At 41.4% G+C, this 25484-nt stretch overlaps 1 protein-coding gene across 7 annotated transcripts in view; it reads right to left on the bottom strand.

Annotated features, from left to right (window-relative positions):
• The window catches only part of CUNH10orf90 (chromosome unknown C10orf90 homolog), a 260887-nt gene that overhangs the window by 8975 nt on the left and 226428 nt on the right, over positions 1-25484 (bottom strand). The window lies entirely within an intron of this gene.

Below are 25484 nucleotides of genomic sequence, written 5' to 3'. Positions count from 1 at the left end.
TTTTAGACATTTGCTTCCCCTATCTTAGAAACACCAAAACCAAGAGATACCTGTTGGAGAGAATTCAGCAGGGAGTCAACAAGCCAGCCTGGAGTATAGACGTCAAGTCTCTACCTTCCTGAATCTCCTATTAAAGATTGGACCTTCACAAAAGAATGGAAATGGGGTGTGTTTAAGGGAACCCCCAACATGTGTGAATTCTAAGATCACAAGGCTGTGCATTATGCAATTTCAAAGTCACTGGGTCTCTGCCGCCGGCCGTTAGAGTAATTCCATCGTGGTTTTCAGGGTTTAAATCCATGGTTCTCAGGGTTTAAACTTGTACATCATTTCTGTTCAGCTCACCATGGTGGACCCTCTAATTTTCTGGATGTAGGCAATAGGAGAGTGGTCTATCTTGAACCAAATTAGCCCTCCAGAAATTAAACAGCACAGGTTACACCATATGAAGGTGAGTTAACGACTCATAGGTGGTTTGGCTCTGAAGTGCTCTTATGATAAAATCTTATACTGGATTCTCATTTTCTAAACATTATCCTGTTTCTAAAATCACTTCTAGTCATCTGTGGAATCCCACTGCTGAATGACCGTTGCACATGGCAGCTTGTTTCAGAACTCTGTCAGGTGAGTGGAAGCCACACAGATGTTGGTATTGATATGAAAGTGAGGCCATGTGCCAATTACTGTCCAGACACGTGAGAGAGTTGCTGATGTAACAATCTGGAAAGACAAAAAGCTCTCAGACCTTTCTGGTGAAGGAACATAAAATTAAATAAAAAATAAGCCAGAGAGTCTCCAGAAAAATCTATTTCCTTTTGCATACTCAGTTTGAGAAGCAAGGTGTAAAGGGCTTCCTGGTAAAGGAAGGTAGATCATTCTCTTGCACACAGAGACTTACCCTTGAGCTTGAGCTCAGAGTGGGGTCACCATCTTAGAGCTTCCATGGAAAGATAGGGTGCTTTGGAGCTACTGGATGGATTTGATAAAGGGTCTGTGCCCTTGGTGGGGAGGTGGTGAAGAGAACGCCTCACCATGAACACTGGCAGCCACAAGCCTCCCCAGATCATCTAAGGAGAGACCCCTGATGCAATATGGCAGATGAGGCACAGGACCAGAGCTTTGCTTCCCCAGCTGGAGGATCCCAGACCCCCAAGTCAACCATATCTATGAAAGACATTTTTGGAGAGAAATGGAATCTTGATGTACTCCCTGAGACCATGCTGCTCTATCTCTTGGACCCAAGAGCACTGTCCTCAGTCCCCTTGTCTTCCTGACTCCCTAGGGGTCTTCTCCTATATGATTCTAGACATGGTTTACAGCCGTCTGCCTGGCCAACTCTCTCCCCAAGTGGCACATGAACTCCTGGAAGACAGGAAAGTCTCTTCTCAGCCCCTAATATCCCTGCTTTTTCCCATTTGCACTCCATTCCTATGGTCAAAAGAGACCCAGTGCTTAATATTTTTATTTATTGGCTGGTTACTCCTCAAGAGATCCAGTAAGAGACAAAGGGTTCCCCATAAAAGCTACAGGAACGGCTAAGGAAGGCTGGCACACATCACCTCCTAATTCAGGTTGCCTGTAGTGCCAAAGACCCAAGGAACAAGAAGCTCTACCTGTGCAAATTCAGTGACCCAATGTTGACAGGATCAGAGACTCTCAAACTAACCAGATTCTTACCCAAGACCAGAAACTTACAACATGAATCCCAGTGGAGGACTCCTGTCAGTTGCCCAAAACATGCATTTCCTCCTAGGGGAGCTCAGCAGTGGCTGACAAAGTGGTACAGACTATTTTCTGCAATGAGCACATTGTTGAAGTTGAAGGCAAATCAGCTGAAAGATGGGCAGCTATACCCAGTCTCTAGGATTTAATGATTCAAATTCTCAATGACCTCACTAAACACAACAGGAAATTCAGTTTCTTTCTTTTTACAAAAAAAATGAGCATTAGAAAATTAAACATCACACTTTTATGATGTATATATGATGATTTCTTTGGCTTGCCTGAGCCTCCATAAAATGATAAAGCCTTCTTATGTATAAGTCTAAAAACCTGGCAAGTCACCTTAGGCCTTTGCTTGGTACTATGTGCTTTCGGACAAGCTACTTGTGCTAAGATTTGGTTCCTTTGCACCCATTGCAGGAGCAGAATCATTTTTTAAAAACTTTTCTTTTTTGAGCCAGGGTCTCACTCTGTTGCCCAGGGTGGAGTGAAGTGGCACAATCATGGCTTACTGCAGCCTCGACCCCCCAGGCTCAAGTGATCCTCCCACTTCAGCCTCCCCTGAATAGCAGGGTTTTTGTTGTTGTTATTTTGTTTTGTTTTTTGTAGAGATGGGGGTCTCATTTTGTTGCCCAAGATGGTCTTAAATTCCTGGCCTCAAGCTGTCCTCCCACCTCTGCCTTCCAAAATGCTGGTATTATAGGTATGAGCCACTGTGTTCAGAATGGTCCATGTGAAGGTGCTCTATTAACCATGAAGAAGCTAATGGCAATGCCAACGACCACTATTCCCCCAGTGTTCCTTTCTGCACCAGGCACCTATCCCCCAAATTCATGTTTTAATTCATCCTTACAGCAACCTACTCAAGCTAGTCTTCTCTCCTCTTTACAGGGGTTTTGTGTGTAGGTAAATTACCTCTAGTCTCAAAGTAAGTAGACAAGAGACCTGAGAGTTGAGTACTGACAGAACCAGTGGGACTTTTATTCTCTGTAAAAGATATAAGGTTGTGGTTCTCAAAGGAGGGATTGTATTTTCACATAAATGTCAACATCTGTGTGGCTTCCAGTTACCTTTCAGTCCCTGAACCAGCTGCATCAACATCACCTGGAGACTTGTTACAAATGCAAATACTCAGTCCCTATACCAGGTCATCGAAATCAGAAATTCTGTGGCTAGGCCAGTGGTCGGTGGCTTCAGTAGCTTTCTGGGTGATTCTGATGCCCGCCTGGGTTTGAGGACCACTGTTACCTTGATAGAATGTAGTAAGAGTGAGAAGGAAAAAAGCTAAATCCCTACATTGGTTTTGAGGCTTTGAGGAAGTATTGCCAGATAAAATAAAGACTACTCAGTTAAATTTGCCTTTCAGATCCACAACAAATATTTTTTAGCATAAATATGGGACATACAGTAATGGGACATACAGTATTTGGGATACACTTATACTAAAAAAGCTTCATTATTTATGTGAAATGCAAATTTAACTGGGCAGCCTATATTTTCATTAGATAAATCTGGTAACCCTACTTTGAATGTTTACAGAAACTCTCCATACCATGGCAACAAACAGGCCCCCAGCTGCAGGGTCCCTGAGGCTATAGTCTGAAGCAGCTGCACGTGAAGGCAATGCTGTGGAAGGCCAGCCTGTGTCCTTGTTATGCAGTTAGTTCTCTGGCAGTTTATTGCTTCTTCCAGCTATTCTCTCATATAATTGGTATGGATGAGACTTCCCCCTTGATCTTATTTTCTGTGGTTATTTCACATTGTGACATCTGTGAAGACTTTCTAATGGGAATGTGACTGACTCCACTTTTTCCAGAGGACTTTGTGCTGGGCACCAAGTGGCATTGTTACAGATGCTGGGGTACACACACGGAGACAGCTCCAGGCAGGGCGCCTTGTTAGGCAAGCTTCCTGTGAGGCAAAGCTAGCCACAGATGGAAACCTGCACCCAACCCTACTGCCCAGAGGAACCCCAGGACCCTCAGCCATCCCTTCCTGGAATTGCTCAACATAAAGGATGCAGGTAATGAGGGTAAGATCACTTTCTGACAGTGCCAGATTTCTATGGAAAATGGCAAATTGAAACTCCAGTTGGGGTTTCATTGGCAAAGCATTGCAGATTCCTAAAGTAATGTTTCCAAAGCAGACGATCAGGAATTAGATAAAAACATTTCAAGGTCCAAAAGGAAATTTAGGAAAAACAGGATTAAACAAATTTAAGGAGGCTTTTTTTTTCTGTAGGAATTATCAGTGCTTTTAACATACACTGAGCATTACACACTTCTAAAAGAATACAGTATACAACAAATAACATATTTTTCAAAGGAATCTGAAGAAACTGGTTCTCCTCTGGAATGTATTGTCGTTAGTATTTGGCTAGAGGAAACCGAGAAGAAAAATGAGACCAACTATAGGATATTAACAGCTATAACTAGTTCTCAGTTTTGAAAATTATTTGTACTTATTACACAGAATTTAATCTGTGTGTGTATATGTATACACGTGTATATGTATGTTGCGTGTGTGTGTGTGTTTGTATCTGGCACACACAATCAGGCCACATGGCATCTCTTAAAAGTGTGTGTGTGTGCCATTACCAACCTGGCAGTGGGGGTGCCGATGCCTGAGAACCTATACAACTGCTGCCCCAGACCCTGGAGTTGTGTTCCCTCCATAAGTACCCATGCCCCAGACCCTGGAGTTGTGTTCCCTCCATATATACCCATGCCCCAGACCCTGGTTTCATGGCCACTCCATTGGTACCATACATCATACACCAATGTCAACATCACCATGAGTGCACCTATCAGCCAGACCCAGTTCAAGAGAAATACCTTGGCCATGACATTCCTGGTGGTAGAAAAAGCAATCAGGAAGATCCCAACAGCCTTTGCCATTGAAGACCCTAAGAACCCTTGCTGCTGCTGTAGACACCCACAGCCTTGGCCACTGAGGACATCTGCAATATTGGCAATTGTCAGCCTCAGCTGACAGCTATGCCACTGCACCCTCACTAGAGCTAGAACTGCCACACTCCACCCAATGTTCTTACACTCACCTGAAAAGGATGACTTTTTTTCCCCAATGAAACCAGTACTTAAAACCTGGAAGAGGTGACACTTCCATCAAATGTGCAGGCATCATTGCAAGGCAAAACGAAACAGAAAAACAACAACAAGGAACCATAATACCAAAAAAAAAATGTGATAATTGTTCAGTAACTGACCCCAAAGAAATAGAACTCTATGCATCATCTGACAAAGAATTCAAAATAATTGTTTTAAGGAAGCTGATCCAACTATAAGAGAACACAGAAAAAAAATGACATCAGGAAAACAATATATGAATAAAATGAGAAGTTTAACAGAGAGATTGAAATAATTAAAAAGAACCCATTAGAAATTCTGAAACTGAAGGATATAACAAATGAAATTTAAAAGGAAATAAAAGGCATTAACAGACAAATTAAGCAGAAGAAAGAGCCTGTGAATTCAAAGACAGGTTATTTAAAAATATCTAGTCAAAGAAAAAAATAATGAAAATGAATGAAGAAAGCTTATAGGATTTACAGAAGAGCATCAAAAGAGCTCACTTCTGCATTACAGAAGTTTAAGAAGGGCCAAGCAAAATACAGGGGTAGACGCAGCAGTGAGAAAGGCCCTGGGAGCTTGCTGGGTCCTCAAGCAGGCCATTCCTGCCAGGCATCACAGGAATCCTTTGGGAGGGCAGCCAGAGGTGCCAGGAAAATACCACAGGGAGAAGGAAACCTCCAGCTGAACTTTGTAACAATTTGAACTGGTCAAGAAGCCTCCTGGCAGGAACTCAGGGGAGGGCATGAATCTTGCATGCAGACTCCACAGGCAGGGGAAGAATTAAAGCCCTTTTCTTTCACAGCTGGGAGGCGGGTAGCTTGGGGTAAGTTCTTAGCCCTGCTTGCCCACTGCCTGGAAACAGACTTGGTGCTATTATGGAGTGCAACCAGCCCTTTGGATTGCATGGGAGCTGGGTGAGGCCTGTGACTGCTGGCTTTCCCCCACTTCCCTGACAACCTGCATGACTCAGCAGAGGGAGCCATAATCCTCCAAGGTAAGTAACTCCATTGACCTGGGAACCTCACCCCCTATCCGCCACAGCAGCCACAACAAGACCTCCCAAAGAAGAGCCTGAGCTCAGACATGCCTAGCTCTGCCCCCACCTGATGGTCCTTCCCTACCCACCCTGGTATTGAACACAAAGGGCATATACTCTTGGGAGTTCTAGGGCCCTGACCACTGCCAGTTCCTCTCCATACTACCACAGCTGATGCTCTCTAGAAAGTGCCACCTCCCAGCAGGAGGCCAACAAGCACAAAAATAGAGCATTAAACCACCAAAGCTAAGAACGCTCACAGAGTCCATTTCACTCCCCTGCCACCTTCACTGAAACAGGTGCTGGAATCCATGGCTGAGAGAACCACAGATGGTTAACATCACAGGACTCTGTGCAGACAACCCCCAGTACCAGCCCGGAGCCTGGTAGACTTGCTGGGTGGCTGGACCCAGAAGAGAGATAGCAATCACTACAGCTCAGCTCTCAGGAAGCCACATCCATAGGAAAAGGGGGTGAGTACTACATCAAGGGAACACCTTGTGGGACAGAAGAATCTGAACAACAGCCTTCAGCCCTAGACCATCCCTCTGACAGAGCCTACCCACATGAAAAGGAACTCTGGTAATATGACAAAACATATTAGGCTCTTTAACACCACCCAAAAATCACACTGGCTTACCAGCAATGGCTCCAAACCAAGAATAAATACCTAATTTATCTGAAAAAGAATTCAGGAGGTTAGTTATTAAGCTAATCAGGGAGGCACCAGAGAAAGGTGGAGCCCAATGCAAGGAAACCCAAAAAATGATACAAGAAGTGAAGGGAGAACTATTCAAGGAAACAGAAAGCATAAAGAAAAAACAATTGACACTTCAGGAAACTTTGGACACACTTATAGAAATGCAAAATGCTCTGGGAAGTCTCAGCAATAGAATTGAACAAGTAGAAGAAAGAAATTCAGAGCTCGAAGACAAGGTCATTGAATTAACCCAACCCAACAAAGACAAAAAAAAAAAAAAGAATAAAAAATATAAACAAAGCCTCCAAGAAGTCTGGGATTATGTTAAATGACTAAAACTAAGAATAATCAGCATTTTTGAGGAAGAAGAGAAATCCAAAAGTTTAGAAAACATATTGGGGGAATAATCGAGGAAAACTTCCCTGGCCTTGCTAGAGACCTAGACATCCAAGTGCAAGAAGCACAAAGAACTCCTGGGAAATTCATCTCAAAAAGATCATTGCCTAGGCACGTTGTCATCAGGTTATCTGAAGTTAAGATGAAGGAAAGAATCTTAAGAGCTCCAAGACAAAAGCACCAGGTAACCTATAAAGGAAAATTTATTAAATTAATAGCAGATTTCTCAGCAGAAACCCTACAGCCTAGAAGGGATTGGGGCTCTATCTTCAGCTTCCTCAAATAAAACAATTATCAGCCAAGAATTTTGTATCCAGTGAAACTAAGTGTTATATATGAAGGAAAGATACAGTATTTTTCAGATAAACAAATGATGAGAGAATTTGCCACTACCAAGCCACCACTACAAGAACTCTAAAAGTGCTCTAAATCATGAAACAAATCCTGGAAACACATCAAAACAGAACCTCTTTAAAGCATAAATCTCACAGGACCTATACAACAAAAATACAATTTTAAAAGCAAAAACAAAAACAAAAAAATCAAGGTACATAGGCAATAAACAGTACGATGAATAAAATGGTACCCCCATCTCAATACTAATATTAAATGTAAATAGCCTAAATGCTCCACTTAAAAGATATAGAAGTATAGAATGCATAAGAATTCACCAGCCAACCATCTGCTGCCTTCAAGAAACTCACCTAAGACATAAGGACTCACAGAAACTTAAAGTAAAGAGGTAGAAAAAGGCGTTTCATGCAAATGGACACCAAAAGCAAGCAGGAGTAGCTATTCTTACATCAGACAAACAAACTTTAAAGCAACAGCAGTTAAAAAAGACAAAGAGGGACATTACATGATGATAAAAGGCCTTATCCAATTTTAGGAAAATATCACAATCCTAAACATATATACATCTAGCACTGGAGCTCCCAAATTTACAAAACAATTACTAATAGACCAAGAAATGAGATAGACAGCAACACAATAACAGTAGGGAACTTTAGTATTCCATTGACAGTACTAGACAGGTCATCAAGACAGAAAGTCAGCAAAGAAACAATGGATTTAAACTATACCTTGGAACAAATGGACTTAACAGATATATATATATATAGAACACTCCATCCAACAACCACAGAATACACATTCTATTTAACAGCACATGGAACTTTGTCCATGATAGACCATATGACAGGCTACAAAACAAACCTCAATAAATTTAAGACAATTGAAATTATATCAAGACTCTCTCAGACCACAATGGAATAAAACTTGAAATCAACTCCAAAAGGAACCTTTAAAACCATGAAAATACATGGAAATTAAATTACCTGCTCCTGAATGAGCATTGGCTCAAAAACAAAATCAAGATGGAAATTAAAAAATTCATCAAACTAAATTACAATAGTGACATAACCTATCAAAACCTCTGGGATACAGCAAAGACAGTGCTAAGAGGAAAGTTCATAGCCCTAAATGCCTACATCAAAAAGACTGAAAGAGCACAAACTGACATTCTAAGGTCACACACCTCAAGGAACTAGAGAATCAAGAACAAATCAAACCCAAACCCAGCAGAAGGAAATAACCAAGATCAAAGCAGAACTAAATGAGATTGAAACACACACACAAATACAAAAGATAAATGAAACAAAAAGCGGATTTTTTAAAAGGTAAATAAAATTGATAGACCATTAGCAAGACTAACCAAGAAAAGAGGAGAGAAAATCCAAATAACCTCAATAAGAAATGAAATGGGAGATCTTACAACTGATACCACAGAAATACAAAAGATCATTCAAGGCTACATTGAATACCTTTACGTGTATAAACTAGAAAACAGAAGAGATGGATACATTCCTGGAAAAATACAACCCTCCTGGCTTAAATCAGGAAGAATTAGATACCCTGAACAGACCAATAACAAGCAGCAAGATTGAAACGGTAATTTAAAAATTACCAACAGAAAAAGCCCAGGACCAGAGGGATTCACAGACGAATTCTAGAGCAGAATCCTACTAGACATTCAAAGAAGAATTGGTATCAATCCTATTGACACTATTCCACAAGATGGAGAAAAAGGAAACTCTGGGCGGCAAGCCACCCAGGCGCCGAGGCAAGAGACCGAGGACACGAGCTGTTCCAGTATAATAAAATATAAAACAAGAATAGTCACACCAGATATAGATCTTAGACATGATTATATATGAATATCATTAATCATTAGTTGGTAGCAATTACTCTTTATCCCAATATTATAATAATCCCTGCTCTATAATCATAACCTAGGAAAAACCAGGCCATACAGAGATAGGAGCTGAGGGGACATAGTGAGGTGTGACCAGAAGACAGGAGTGAGAGCCTTCTGTTATGCCTGGACAGGGCCACCAGAGGGCTCCTTGGTCTAGAGGTGATGCCAGCATCTGGGAAGATGCCCGTTGCCAGGCAGACCGTGGTCTAGCGGTAGCAAAAGGTGTCAAGAAACAACACCCGCTACTTAGCAGACCAGGAAAGGGAGTCACCTTTTCCCCGGGAGAGTTTAGAGAAGACTCTGCTCCTCCACCTCTTGTGGAGGGCCTGACACCAGTCAGGCTTTCCCGCAGTTATCCGGAGGCCTAACCGTCTCCCTGTGATGCTGTGCTTCAGTGGTCACGCTCTTAGTCCACCTTCATGTTCCATCCTGTACACCTGGCTCTGCTTTCTAGATAGCAGTAGTAAATTAGTGAAAGTACTAAAAGTCTCTGATATGTAGAAATAATGGCATATGCTGTCTTTCTCTTTGTCTTCTCTCTCTCTCTGCCTCGGCTGCCAGGCAGGGAAGGGCCCCCGTCCAGTGGACACGTGACCCACGTGACCTTACCTATCATTGGAGAAGACTCACATTCTTTACCATGCCCCTTTTGCTTTGTATACAATAAATAACAGCGAAGCCAGACATTCAGGGCCACTACCGGTCTCCGCGCATTGGTGGTAGTGGTCTCCCGGGCCCAGCTGCCTTTTCTTTTATCTCTTTGTCTTGTGTCTTTATTTCTACACTCTCTCATCGCCACACACGGGGAGAGACCCACTGACCCTGTGGGGCTGGTCCCTACAGGAAACCCTCCCTAATTCATGAAGCCAGCATCACCTTAATACAAAAATCAGGAAAGGACATAACCAAAAACGAAAACTACAGACTGATATCCCTGATGAATATAGATGCTAAAATTCTTAGCAAAATACTAGCTAACCAAGTCCAACAACATATCAGAAAGATAAGCCACTATGATCATGTGGGTTTCACACCAGGGATGCAGGGATGGTTTAATATACACAAGTCAGTAAATGTAATATACCACATAAACAGAATTAAAAACAAAAGTCATATGATCATCTCAATAGAAGCAGAAAAAGCATTTGGCAAAATCCAGCATCACTTTATGAATAAATCTCTCAGCAAAATCAGCATACGAGGGACAAACCTCAATGTAATACAAGCCACCTATGAAAACCCACAGCCAACATAATACTGAATGGGGAAAAGTTGAAAGCATTTCCTCTGAAAAATGGAAGAAGAGAAGGATGCCCACTCTCACCACTCCTCTTCAACATAGTACTGGAAGTCCTAGCCAGAGTGATCAGACAAGAGAAAGAAATAAAGGGCATCCAAATCAGTAAACAGGAGGTCAAACTGTCACTGTTTGCTGATGATAAGATCATTTACTTCAAAAACCCTAAAGATCCCTCCAGAAAGCTCCTGAAATTGATAAAAGAATTCATCAAAGTTTCCAGATACAAGATTAATGTACATAAATCAGTAGTTCTCCTATACAACAAGAGCGACCAAGCAGAGAATCAAATCAAGAGCTCAACCCCTTTTACAATAGCTGCAAAAGAAGTAAAATACTTAGTAATATACCTAATAAAGGAGATGAAAGACCTCTACAAGGAAAACTACAAACACTGCTGAAAGAAATCATAGATGACACAAACAAATGGAAATACATCCCATGCTCATGGATGGGTAAAATCAATATTGTGAAAATGACCATACTGCCAAAAGCAATCTACAAATTCAATGCAATCTCCACAAAATACCACCATCATTCTTCACAGAATTATAAAAAACAATTCTAAAATTCATGTGGAATCAAAAAAGAGCCCACATAACCAAACCAAGCCTAAGCAAAACAAATAAATCTGGAGGCATCACACTACCTGATTTCAAACTATACTATAAGGCCATAGTCACCAAAAAAGCACGGTACTGGTATAAAAATAGGCACATAGACCAATGGAACGGAATAGAGAACCCTAAAATAAGCTCAAATTCTTACAGCCGACTGATCTTTGACAAAGCAAACAAAAGCATAAAGTGGGGAAAGGACGCCTTTTTCAACAAATGGTGCTGGGATAATTGGCTAGCAACATGTAGAATGAAACTAGATTTTCATCTCTCACCTTAGACAAAAATCAACTCAAGGTGGATTAAGGACTTAAATCTAAGACCTGAAACTGTAAATATTCTAGAAGATAACACTGGAAAAACCCTTCTAGACATTGGCTTAGGCAAGGATTTCATGACCAAGAACCCAAAAGCAAACACAATAAAAACAAAGACAAATAGTTGGGACTTAATTAAACTAAAGAGATTTTGCATGACAAAAGGAACAGTCAGCAGACTAAACAGACAAAACACAGAGTGGGAGAAAATCTTCACAATCTATACATCTGACAAAAGACAAATATCCAGAATCTACAATGAACTCAAATCAGCAAGTAAAAAACAAACAATCCCATCGAAAAGTGGGCTAAAGACATGATAGACAATTCTCAAAAGAAGATATACAAATGGCCAACAAACATATGAAAAAATGCTCAACATCACTAACGATCAGGGAAATGCAAATAAAAACCACAATGCGATACCACCTTACTCCTGCAAGAATGGCCATAATAAAAAAATCAAAAAACAGTAGATGTTGGCGTGGATGCAGTGATCAAGGAACACTTCTACACTGCTGGTAGGAATGTAAACCAGTACAGTCCCTATGAAAAACAGTGTAGAGATTCCTTAAAGATCTAAAAGTAGAACCACCATTTGATTCAGCAATACCACCACTGGGTATCTACCCAGAGGAAGGGAAGTCATTATACGAAAAAGTTACTTGCACATGCATGTTTATAGCAGCACAATTTGCAATTGCAAAATCATGGAATCAACCCAAATGCCCATCAGTTAATGAGTAGATAAAGAAACTGTGGTGCATATATACAATGGAATACTACTCAGCCATAAAAAGGAATGAATTAACAGCATTTGCAGTGACCTGGATGAGATTGGAGACTAATATTGTAACTGAAGTAACTTAGGAATGGAAAGCCATGTGAGAGCTAAGCTATAAGGATGCAAAGGCATAAGAATTAAACGATGGGCTTTGGGGTCTCAGGGGGAAGAATAGGAGGCAGTCAAGGGGTGAAAGACTACAAATAGCGTACAGCATATACTGCTCGAGTGATGGGTACATCAAAATCTCACAAATCACTGCTAAAGTATGTACTCATGTAAGCAAACACCACTTGTACTCCGATAACCTATGGAAAAATAAAATCTTTTTTTAAAAAGAAGTTTAAGAAAGAAAAGAGAAAGGGACAGAAAGCTTGTTAAAAAATATACCAAAAAGCTTTCCAAATCTGGGGAAAGATATAAACATCCAGATACAGGAACTCAAAGGTTTCTAATCATATTCAACCCAAAGAAGACTACACCAAGACATATCATAATCAAACTGTCACAAATCAAAGACAAAGAGAGAATCTTAAAAGCAGCAAAAGAAATTAAGATCCTCATATTCAAGGAAATCTCCATCAGGCTATCAGCTGGTTTCTCAGCAGAAACTTTTCAGGCCTGAAAAGGGTGGGATGATATATTCAAAGTGCTGGGGGGAAAAACCTGTCAACCAAAAATTCCTTACCTAACAAAGCTGCCCTTTGGAAATGAGAGATAAAGGCTTTGTCAAAAAACAAAACCTAAGGGGTTCACCACCATTAACCTGCTTTACAAAAAATTCTGAAGAAGTTTTTCATGCTAAAGCAAAAGGATACTAATTACTAACATCAAAACATACAAAAATATAAAACTTACTTGTAAAAGTAAGTACGTAGTCAAATTCAGAATACTCTAATAGTCTAATGGTCAGATAAAAATCACTTATATCTCTAGTAGAAAGGTTAAGTGACAAAACTAAAACACCTACAGCTACAATAATTTGTTAAGAAAAAATATATAAAAATATGTAAACTGTAAAATCAAAAACATAAAATGTGAGGAGAGGAAGTAAAAGTACAGAGTTTTGTGTAAAATCAAAATTAAGTCGTTATCAGCTTAAAATAGCCTGTTATAATTACAAGATGTTTTATGTAAGCCTAATGGTAACCACAGTGTAAAAACCTATAGTGGATACACAGCAGACAAAGAGAAATAAATCAAAGCATACTGCTACATCAAACCATCAAATCATAAAGGATGACGTCGAGAAAGGAAGAAATGAACAAAGGATCTAAAAAACACACCAGAAAACAACAAAATGGCAGCAGTAATATCTTACCTATTAATAATTTCCTTGACTGTAAATAGATTAAATTCTCCAATCAAAAGAGCATATATACTGAGTAGCTCAATGGGTTAAAAAAAAAAAAAGACCTAATAATATGCTTCCTACAGGAGACTCACTTTAGCTTTAAGGACATAAACAGACAAAAAGTGAAGGGATAGAAAGGAGATTCCCGATAAAAGAAAACCTAAAGAGAGCAGAGGTAGCTATACTTATATCAGACAAAACAGACTTTAAGTCCAAAACTGTAAAAAGAGACAGAGTCATAATATAATGATAAAGAGGTCAATTCATCAAGTGGATATAACAATTACAAATATATATATACATCTTATATCAGAACACTTAAATATATAAAGCAAATAATAGATCTGAAGGGAGAGAGGGGTAACAATACAATAGTAGTGGAGGGCTTCAGTATCTCACTTTCAGCAATGAATAGATCATCTTGATAGGAAATCAACAAGAAAACATTGGACTTAAACTATATATCCAAGCAAGTGGCTTTCACAGATATACACAGAGCAGATATACACAGCAACAGAATAAATATTCTTCTCAAGTGCACATAGAACATTCTTCAGGATAGATCATATGTTAAGCCAAAAAATAAGTCTTAACAAATTTAGATGATAGAAATCATATCAAGTATCTTTTTGTTGTTGTTGTTGTTGTTGTTGCTGTTGTTGTTTTGAGACAGAGTCTTGCTCTGTTTCCAGGTTGGAGTGGAGTGCAGTGGTGCAATCTTGGCTCAGTGCAACCTCCGCCTCTGGGGTTCAAGTGACTCTCCTGCCTCAGCCTCCCAAGCAGCTGGGACTACAGGAGCCTGCCACCATGCCTGGCTCTTTTTTTTTTTTTGTATTTTTAGTACAGACGGGGTTTCACTCTGTTGGCCAGGATGGTATCGATCTCTTGACCTCATGATCCCCCTGCCTCAGCCTCCCAAAATGCTAGGATTACAGGTGTGAGCCACCGCACCCGGCCCCATATGAAGTATCTTTTCTCATCACAATGGTATGAAGCTACATTAACAGGAGGAATTTTTGAAAATTCATAGATATGTGAAAATTATACAACATGCTCCTGAACAACCAATGGGTCAAGGAAGAAATCAAAAAAAGAAATTTAAAAATACCTCAAGATAAACAAAAATGGAAACACAATATGCTAAAACATATGGAATGCAGCAAAAACAGTTCTAAGAGTGAAGTTTATAGCAGTAAATGCCTACATTAAAAAAGAAGAAAGATCTCAAACGACCTACTGCTACACCTCAAGGAACTAATCGAGAACTAGAACTAGAAAAACAAGAACAAGCTAAGCCCAAATTTGGTGGAAAGAAGGAAATAACAAAGTTCAGAGAAGAAATAAATGAAAGAGAGACTAGAAAAGTTATAGAAAAGATCAACACAACTGAAAGTTGTTTTTTTGAAAAGATAAACAAAATTGACAAATCTCTAGCTAGACTGAAGAGAGAAGAAAAATCAAATGAAAATGAAAGAGGAGACATGAAAACTGATACCACAGAAATACAAAGAATTATAAGAGACTGAGACCACTATGAATAATTATACACCTACAAATTGGATACTACTAGAAGAAGCAAATAAATTGCTAACAATATACATCCTGCCAAGACTGAATTGTGGAGAAAGAGAAAATCCTAACAGAGTCACAATGAATAAGGAGATTGAATCAGAAATTTTAAAATCTTCTCTTTAAAATAAAAGCTTGGAACCAGATGGCTTCATGGCTGAATTCTACCAAACATTTAGGGAAGAATTAATACCATCCTTCTCAAACTCTTTCAAAAAAATTGAAGAGGTGGGAATACTTCCAAACTCATTTTATGAGGTCATCATTACTCTGACCAAAGTCAGATAAGAACATTTTAAGAAAAAGGAAATTACAGACCAATATCCCTGATGAACATAGATGCAAAAATCCTCATCAAAATACTAGCAAACAAAATTCAATAGCACATTAAAAGCCTTATTCACCATGATCAAGTAGGATTTATGCCTGGGATGCAATGATGGTTCAATACGCAAAAATCAATAAATGTGCTTTGCCACATTAACAGAATAAAGGACAAGAGCCATATGATCATCGCAAAAGACACTGAGAAAGCATTTGACAAAATTCAACATCCTTTTATGGTAAAACTTCTCAACAAATTAGGTATAGAAGGAATATACCTCAATACATTAAAGGCCATATATAATAAGCCCACAGCTAACATCATACTCAATGATGAAAAGTTGAAAGCTTTTCCTCTAAGACCAGGAATAAGACAAGGATACCTATTATTGCTGCTTCTATCCAACATAGTAGTGGAAGTACTAGCTATGGCAATTATTTAAGAAAAAAAATAAAAGGTATTAAAGTTGGAAAGAAAGAGTGAAATCATCTCTGCAGATGACATGGTCTTATATGTAGAAACCCCTAAAAACTCCACCACGAAACAGAAATCATAAATTCAGTAAAGTTGTAGGATACAAAATCAACATACAAAAATCAGTAGCAGGGTCAGGCACGATGGCTCATGCCTGTAATCCCAGCACTTTGGGAGGCCAAGGCAGGCAGATCACAAGGTCGGGAGTTTGAGACCAGCTTGGCCAATATGGTGAAACCCCGTCTCTAGTAAAGACACAAAAATTAGCCTGGCATGGTGGCATGCACCTGTAGTTCCAGCTACTCGGGAGACTGAAGCAGAAGAATCGTTTGAACCCAGGAGGCGGAGGTTGCAGTGAGCCGAGATCACGCCACTGCACTCCAGCCTGGGTGACAGAGTGAGATTCCATCTCAAAAAAAAAAAAAAAAAAAAATCAGTAGCATTTCTGTGCAAACACAATGAACTATCTGAAAAAGAAATCAAGAAAACAATCCCCTTTACACTGGCACCACGAAAATAAAATACATTGAAATAAATTTAACTGAGGGAATGAAATACATGTACACTAAAAGCTATAGAACACTGATGAAAGAAACTGAAGACATAATTAAAAGATAAAAAGTAAGAGTAAAAAGATATTCCATACTCACAGATTTGCAGAATATTTTTAAAATATCTGTACTACCCAGTGTGATCTACAGATTTAATGCAACACCTATCAAAATTTCAATGACATTTTTCACAGAAATAGAAAATGCAATCTTAAAATTCATATGAATCTGCAGACGACTCCAAATAGCCCAAGCAATTGAGAACAAAAAGAATAAAACTGGAGACATCACACTATCTGATTTTAACATCTCTTATGAAGTCATAGTAATCAAAACAGTATGGTGCTGGCATAAAAACAAATAGACTGATGGAACAGACTGGAAAGCCCAAAAATTCATCCATGTGTTTACATTCAACTAATCTTTGACAAATGAGCTGAGAATATACAATGGGGAGAGGAAAATCTCTTCAACAAATTGAGTTGGGAAGATTGGATATCCACATGCAGAAGAATGAAATTAGACTTTTAATTTACACCATATTTAAAAATCAACTCAAAATGAATTAAAGAGTTAAATGTAATTCCTGAGACTGTGAAACTACTAGAAGAAAACCTAGAGGAAAGGCTCTGTGGCATTAGTTTGGGCAATAATTTTTTGGGTATGACCTCAAAAGCATAGGCAACAACACCAAAAACAAACAAATGGAATCGTATCACACTATACAGCTTCTACACAGCAAAGGAAACAATCGACAGAATGAGGAGACAACCTGCAGAATGGGAGAAAATATATGCAAACCATATGTCCAATAAGGGGTTAATATCCAAAATATATAAGTAACTCAGACAACTCCCAATAGCAAGAAAGCAAATAACCTAATTTAAAAATGGGCAAAGTACCTGAATAGAGATTTCTAAAAAAAAAAAAAAAAAAAAAAATTGGCCAACAGGTATATGAGAAAACATGCAACATCACAAACCATCAGGGAAATGCAGATTAAAACTGCAATGAGCTAGCGCCTCACACCTGTTAGTATGGCTATTATCAAAGACAAACTATAACAAGTGTTGGCAAGAATGTGGATAAAAGAGAACATTTGCACACTGCTGTGGGGATGTAAATTACTACTGCCATTATGGAAAACAATATGGATATTCCTCAAAAATGCAAAAATAGAATGACCAACCTACTGCTGGGAATTTATCTAAAGGAAAAGAAATCAGTATATTGATGAGGTATCAGCACTCCTGTGTTCGTTGCGGTATTATTCACGATAGCCAAGATATGAAATCAACCTAAGTGTCTATCAACAGATTAATGGATAAAGAAAATGTAGTGTGTGTATATGTGTGTGTGTGTGTGTGTATGTGTATTACTGTCCTTCACAGACACTGTGAGGTGTTGTGTTTTTATAAGATACTTGGGAAGAAAAGATCAATTTATGCCTATTGATTGGTCTGTTGAGATATATATATATATATATATATATATATCTCCATATGTGTGTGTACATATATATCACATATATGTATAATGTATATATATACATATGTGTGTATATATACACGCAATTTCTCATAGTCTATTGATATATATATACACACATACATACACATGCAATGGAATACTATACAGTCTTAAAGAAGAGGGAAATCCTGTCATCTGCAACACCAGAGATGAACCTGGAGGACATTATGCTAAGTGAAATAAACCAGGAACAGAAAGACAAATACTGTATGATCTTACTTACATGTGAAATCTAAAAATATCAAATTCATAAAAGTAGAGAATAGAATGTTGGTTACCGGGGATAGCAGGGGAGAATCCAGGAGGTGTTGGTCAAAGGGTACAAAGTTTTAGCTAAACTGAAGGAGTAAATTCTGGATACCTACTGTAGAGCATGGTGACTTTAGTTAATAATAAAGCTTTTTTATATTTGAAAATTACTGGGAGTAGTATTAATAGATCTTAAATGTTCTCACCAAAAGTATGCAAGGTGATGGATATGTTACCTACATTTAATAATTTCACAATATGTACATATATCAAAACATGTCATTCACCATAAATATATACAACTTTTATTTGTCAATTAAATCTTAAAGTTGAAACAAAATGTGGGCGTACGGTTTTTTTAATGACAAGTTTAAACTGCTCATTTAAAGGAATTTTAACAATGACTCGAATCACAACTTCACCATAAAACAGATACATCCAGCACAAGTCTGATAGTGTAACTTCACCGTTTGCTCCAATTCCAGGGTTTCTCAGCATTTTTTAGAGAACCATAAAATACGGCGATTTATAGATTATTAATACACTTTATGCTTGTTGCCAAGTAGATTTATATCTGTGGTGTCACTGTAAGGTTTATTATTCAGCTGCTTTGTGCAATATAAAGGGAAATCACTTGGAAAATAAAATCAAGGCAATTGGGAAATGTAACTCCTCATAAAGTCATTTTCCTTATCATTCTGAAACTTAGTGTTTTTACCTTACATTATTTTAATTGGAAGTATAATTGTCCTTTAAATCCACTTCTAATCAATAGACATAAATTGATCTTTTCTTCCCAAATATCTTAATAAGAACATACAACCTCACAATGTCTGTGAAGGACAATAATAAAAGTGTACAAGTGAATGTCTTTGAATTGGGGAAATAGGCTTTTCAGTAATTCATGCTTCCTGTTTTCTTTGTAGACTGATGAAGTAAAAATTTATTTTTATCTGATAAGCACATTTAAAAATTCTCTTGTGAGTAATATCAGGAGAACTAGCCCCAAATATTTATTAAAGGCTATATGGAGAATGAGAGCCTTGAGATCAGACCGGGCAACAGGAAGGATAATGCGGCCTGTGCTCAGGGAGCAAATCTTTATTACTGAGATAACTTCCACCTCTGTCTCCTGTCTGCTGGGTCGCATCTTCAGCTAGATGCTCTGGGAATCCAAATTAATTTTAATACTTGCTCCAACCAAGAATCATCAGGGAAAGAAGATTTGTTGGAGAAGGAATTCTGCCATTCCTTCCAGAGAATTCCGTTCCTCTGCTGGTGCATGATTTGAATGTCTCTGACTTTGGGATGTGCGGCTCACTTTGGGAAGTGCGGATAATGCAATTTGGATGAATTCAGTCTGTTGTGCTCGATGCAGCAGGGCCTCTCGCAGTGATTTGGTGTGGAGTATGCCCACCAGCTCTTACAATCTAGAAGGTTTTCCAACACAACCACACAAGCTTAAGCCAAAGTGAAGAAGGGAAGAAGGCAGGTGATCTGGAGGGATGCAAGAATACCAAGATGCCAAAAGCGTTCAAATGGGAGTGAGAGGAAAGGAGAGGGAGTGAAGGGGAGAAAGGATGGGAGTCAGGAGGGCTTTGTAGAAGAAGGGGATGTTCCTGAAGGGTTTTCTACACATTCGCAGGTTTAGGGGACAAACTGAGAGAGCCATGGAGGAGGACCCTGACAGGTGTCCTCAGAGGGGGAAATGAGCTGAGAACAGAAGGGGGCAATGTGGGCTGAGTTTGAGCACTTTCAGGCTGAGTTAACTGCAGTGAGTACAGGCAGTAGGAGTAATTCATAGCAAAGTGCTCGGCTGAGAGATGAAAGCCACCAGAGCCCAGCTCAGGTATTACAGGAAGCACAGGAAAGCATCTGGGCGTAAGAGATGAATAAAAAGGCTGGACTTGAGAGGGGCTTGCAAGGTTAGGCAGGATTTTATAGCACAGAGAGGAGGAGAAACAGACAGGCTTCTCTCAGGTGGTTTGGGAACCCTGATCATGAATGTTTTTGGAGTGAAGGAAGGACAGGAAATGAGACCAACTGGAAAGGGTGAGAGTGGGCAGAGTCAGGCTGAGAGGGGTCTGGGTTTTGGGGTGAGGGACGGAATCCAGGGAGGCTCTGAAACTGAGCCCCCAGCCTAGAAGGAGATAGCCAGGGCCAGGTTAGAGGAGCTGCAGTGGGCACAGGATACAGGCACAATTGTGTCAACAGGGCATGGTGAAGACTGCCACTGACTGAGCACCTGCAATCTGCAGATGTGGCACCCCCTATGACCACAGGGACTGTATCCTTACTGCCTGCAGTGGCTCTGCCCCCTACTACTTGCAGGGGATATACCACTATGACCTGCAGGGCCTGTACCCATATGACTCGCAGGAGATGTATCCCTATGACTTGCAAAGACAGCACTCCTATGACCTGTAGGAGTTGTACCCCTACTGCCTTCAGGGCCTGTACCCCTATGACCTACAAATGCTGAACCCCCTATTGCCTGCAGGGGCTATACCCTCTACAACTTGCAGGGACCGTGTTCCTATGACCTGCAGAGGTTGTACCTTACTACCTACAAGGGCTGTACCTTCTACAATCTGCAAAGGCTGTGCCCCTACGACCTGCAGGGGCTGACCCCGTACTGCCTGTAAGCTATGGTTTACCCTACTGTCTACAGGAGCTGTACCCGCTACGGCCTGCAGGGCCTGTGACCCTACTGCCTGCAGAGACTGTGTCCCCTACCTGCAGGGGCTGTACCCTCCCACCTGCGGGGACTGTACCCCCCTAATACTTGCAGGCACTGTCCCCACTATGACCTGCAGGGGCTGTGCCTGATGCATCACACTTACTTTTAGCCTATCCTGCTCTGGATTCATCCTGTAAGGCGGAGCAATGACAAATTCTGGAACACGCTAATTCCCAGGTTATGGCCGGCCTTTGAACGTGACCCAATCCACTTGGGACCCCAGGAGCTGCATAGTGATGATGGGGAAGCCTTGCTTATCACTCCCAGGCAACTCTGGTGAATTGCACAGGTAGAGCCCTGACTTGGGAAGGACAGAGGCCCTTGGGTTGGAGTGTTCCTAATGTCAGAGACTTGAAATCAAAGGCCAGCTCCCCTGCCACCTTCCCTTGGCATCCCTGGGTGTCAGCCTCCCTCTTCCACATCTCACAGTCACCACCTCCCACTGATCCTCTACCTGAGAACCCCTAGCATCCACCACCTTCCTCATCCCACGGCCCTGCCCAGGCCCCACCCTCATCATGTTGTACCTGAAGCTACACTACCAGCTCCCAGCCTTGCTTTTGACCTCAGAACAAGGTGACACTTAGCAGCATCTACAGTTCATCTTTCCTTGGGCTCCTCTTTGGCCCCTTCACCTCCCCGCCCATCCCCATTTTACCATCCAATCATAGCTAAACTGCATGTCCCCAGCCTCCTTTCATCACTGTGTGTCCCCCTCCTCACCCACCCTGCCCCATCGGCATGGTTCTCTCCCACATTGGCAAGGTTCCTCCCCAGGGTGGGAGCAAGGCTACCACCTATGAGTTTCCACGACAACCTTGGCAAACTCCTTTCACGGTGCTATGAGAATCCTATGACCATTGCCTCTTCACCCGCCTGCTTCCCCACAAGGTGGGCAGACTAGGGACTGTGACTAGCACTGTGTGGGTTCTCAAACAAGGTACGCTGAAGAGATGGACAAAGAAGTTCCTTCTATAGACTGGATTAAGAAAATGTGGCACATATACACCATGGAATACTATGCAGCCATAAAAAACGATGAGTTCATGTCCTTTGTAGGGACATGGATGAAGCTGAAACCATCATTCTCAGCAAACTATTGCAAGGTCAGAAAACCAAACACCGCAGGAGAGAGACTTATGCATTGTATTTATTGGCTCTGAGAGTTCAAACTACAGGTGATGAGATAGTCAAGACAGGTACAGACTGTAGCTAGGACCTTGATGATGCTACTTCCTGGTCCCTCTAGAGTCCCCAGCTGTTCATGAAAATTTTCCTGCCTCCAAACAAGGAGCCCTAACCCTAATTAACACTCACCCACATGCAGCACTCTTCCCCCGGCCTCAGAATTCACTCAGGCGCTCAGAATTGACTAGCTACCATGAAGTACAACTGGTCCCCTGGCTCTCACCATAGTAATCTCCTGCAAGTCCAGGGACTGGTTTCTCTGGCATTGTCAGCTGCCGGGGCTCCCACCCGAACCTTTCAGGTTCTGCTCCTGAGCCAAGACTGCTTGACAAACCCCGATCAGAGGCAGCTAGCCCAGCACAAAAAGCAAATAGGAGTCTTCTTTTTAGCAGACACCTTGACACTGTAGCCAGAGCTCGTTCACGCATATGATTTATTAACTAATTTAGCATGTAAGAAAAACATCTGCATTTTGCTTTTATCATCTTGCCAGCAGACAGGCTGAAGACAAGATGTGTACTGCAGACTTGTTTAATAGGGCCTTAAATATTTCTTCTCACTTGCCCGAGCTTGTATGAGGCTCTGGTTTCAGAGGCTGTCTGATTTCACTGACCTAACACAAACGAACCCAAAAGTGAAGCTCTCTTCAACACATAAATACGGCAGGGATGGTCAGGGTGGCCATAAAACCCATGTTGGCCAAGTCCCACTTTGAGAGCATGCTGGTTGCCAGGACTGTCTTGGAATTTGGGGAGTAAAAGGTACTCAGTTAACATTCTGAACTGAGCCTGGTTACCTTTTATTATATACAATTTTAAGACTTTCATTTAAAGGAATGTGAACTTGTAAGGATATTTGTTTTGGGCAAACACCACAGTTGGATGATATAATGAGTGTAATGGTGTCTCCCCAACAAAAAGATATGTTTAAGTCCTAATCCTCCGTAACTCTGAATGTGACTTCTTTGGAAATAGGGTCTTTGCAGAGGTAATCAAGTTAAAATGAGGTCAGACTGGATGAGGGTAGCCCTAATCCAATGACTGCTGTCTTTATGAGGAAAGGAAATTTGAACATAGAGACACAGACGCAGGGAAGATGGCCATGTGGAGACAGAGGCAGAGACTGTAATGCCGCATCTCCAAACCAAGGAACATCAGGGACTGCAGGAAGCCGCCAGGAGCAGGGAGGGAGGCTGGACACAGGATTGCCCACTGAGCCTCTGGAAAGTAGCCAACCCTGTGGAAACCTCGATTTTGACTTCTGGCCTCCAGAACTGCAAGAAAATACATTTCTGGGCTTGTTTTGTTTTTGTTTTTGTATTTTGCTTTTTCTGAGACAGGGTCTTGCTCTGTTGCCCAGGCTGGAGTGAAGTGGTGCGATCACGGCTCACTGCAGCCACGACCTAGCGAGGCTCATGTGATCCTCGCACCTCAGCCTCCCAAATAGCTGGGACTACAGGCATGCACCATCACGCCTGGCCAATTTTTGTACTTTTTGTAGAGACAGGGTTTCTCCATGTTGCCCAGGCTGGTCTTGAACTCCTGGGCTCAAGGGATCCACCCACCTTGGCCTCCCAAAGTGCTGGGATTACAGGCGTGAGCCACTGGGCCCTGCCAGTTCTTGATCTTTTTAGGCCCCGTGTTTGGTGATTTCTCACAGCAGCCCTAGAAAATCAGTGCAGATGGCAGAGGCCACATGCCTCTGGCGCTTGGGATGATGGTGTCCCAGAACACTTGTGGCCGGCAGAATGGCACAGCCGGGAGGTGTTGGCCCAGGAGAGGAGAAGCCCAGCGCGGCACCACACTGAACAGGTTCCCTAAGGTCTCTGGGTCTCTGTTTCTTCCCAAAGTGAAGGGACCTGACTGGAAAGGAAGCCCTCAGTGCCATTTTGTGTGTGTACATGAGTCTTGAGCTCTAAAGTGGCATCATTCTATATTTGCTGACCACAAATTTGGTAACCTAACCATGCTCTCAAGTAGCATCTTCAGAACTATCGAGGCTGAGATGCCCACACAGCCTGGGCACCATCACCCAACACTGCCCAGGGCCAGTGTAGGCACTGAAGGCCCCAGGGGTCTCCTGGTGCTGGCTTTGGTCCTCACAGCAACTTGAGAAGTCTGTGCCTGAACCCAGTTTTCTCTTTATTGGGCCAGAGACGAAAAAGCTTCCTGGAAACTAGATCCCCACTGAGCCTATATCTGCCAATGGACTTACAGCACTGGTCAGAGACGCATTTTCCCACGGGGAGCTCTTTGCACATCCCCTTTCGTTAGTACGCTGGAAATTGTCATGAGGAGGGAGCAGCAGGTATCTTGGCAAATATTTAGCCACAGGGAAAGATACATTCAAATTCATCCTTCCCCGAGGTCTTTAGACAGCTCCACCAGCAGAGTTCTGGTGGAGGGAAGGAGACTTAGCCTGCCCGTCGACGGGGGAGGTTCACAGGAATTCTATTACAACACCCTTTTCCTCAGTCCCCCAGCCACCCAGAATAAGATCTTGGTAATGTTTGCTAAGCTGCACTTTATTGAACATGGTTATTTCCCCAAAAGACTTTTATTCTGAGTTATACTCATGATTTCATCTCCTAGGGGCCAAAACGTTTTCCTAGGAAGAAAGTTCTCATTCCTCTATCCAAAGGAATAAAACTGGGGTTTCTCCAAGCCTCTAGATTTTAAGATTTGGGTTGGCAGGCACTAAGTATGTGCCCTGATGTCCCCCATCCTTACCCTCATTTCTTTTTGTTATTGTTGCTAGTTTAATGGTCTGTTCATAAGCTCCATGAAGAAGGGACTGAGGTCAGTCTTGCTCCCAGCATGGCACCCAGAGAAGGTTCCTGATAACTCCCTCTCCAGTGGGTTAGTAAATGCCCTCCCTCACAGGGTCAGTGTGACACTGGCCTCACAGTGCTGGGAAGCTGGCCATGTATTCTCTGAGCTCACAGCAGGAAAGGGGTTTCAAGATGACGAATGTTGATGTAGACAAGCTGGAGTCAACCTCTCACCCCGAGATCTGTTTTGCAATCTATAAAGGGCAAAGGGGATCTCTTGCAAATATCTATTAGGAGCCAAGAATTTGAACTTGCTACCCTGGCTGCTACAGTGGGGTGGCTTCTGTCCCAGCTGTAATGGTAAATTGGTGTCCCAAGTTGTTTCTGCTGAGCTCAATGCCCATATGTGATCTCTCAAAATGGGCTGGCTCCAAGAACAGGCTTTATGATGCTGAGGGTCAGCCACTTGGAGCCATAACAGGTTCTGCATATGTCAGTGGCATCATTTGGAGCCAT

Source organism: Hylobates moloch, unplaced genomic scaffold, assembly GCF_009828535.3.
Source record: "Hylobates moloch isolate HMO894 unplaced genomic scaffold, HMol_V3 SCAFFOLD_3, whole genome shotgun sequence".
Lineage (NCBI taxonomy): Eukaryota > Metazoa > Chordata > Mammalia > Primates > Hylobatidae > Hylobates > Hylobates moloch.
The sequence above is the reverse complement of the archived record's forward strand: the minus strand, read 5'-3'. Positions and strand labels throughout refer to the sequence as shown.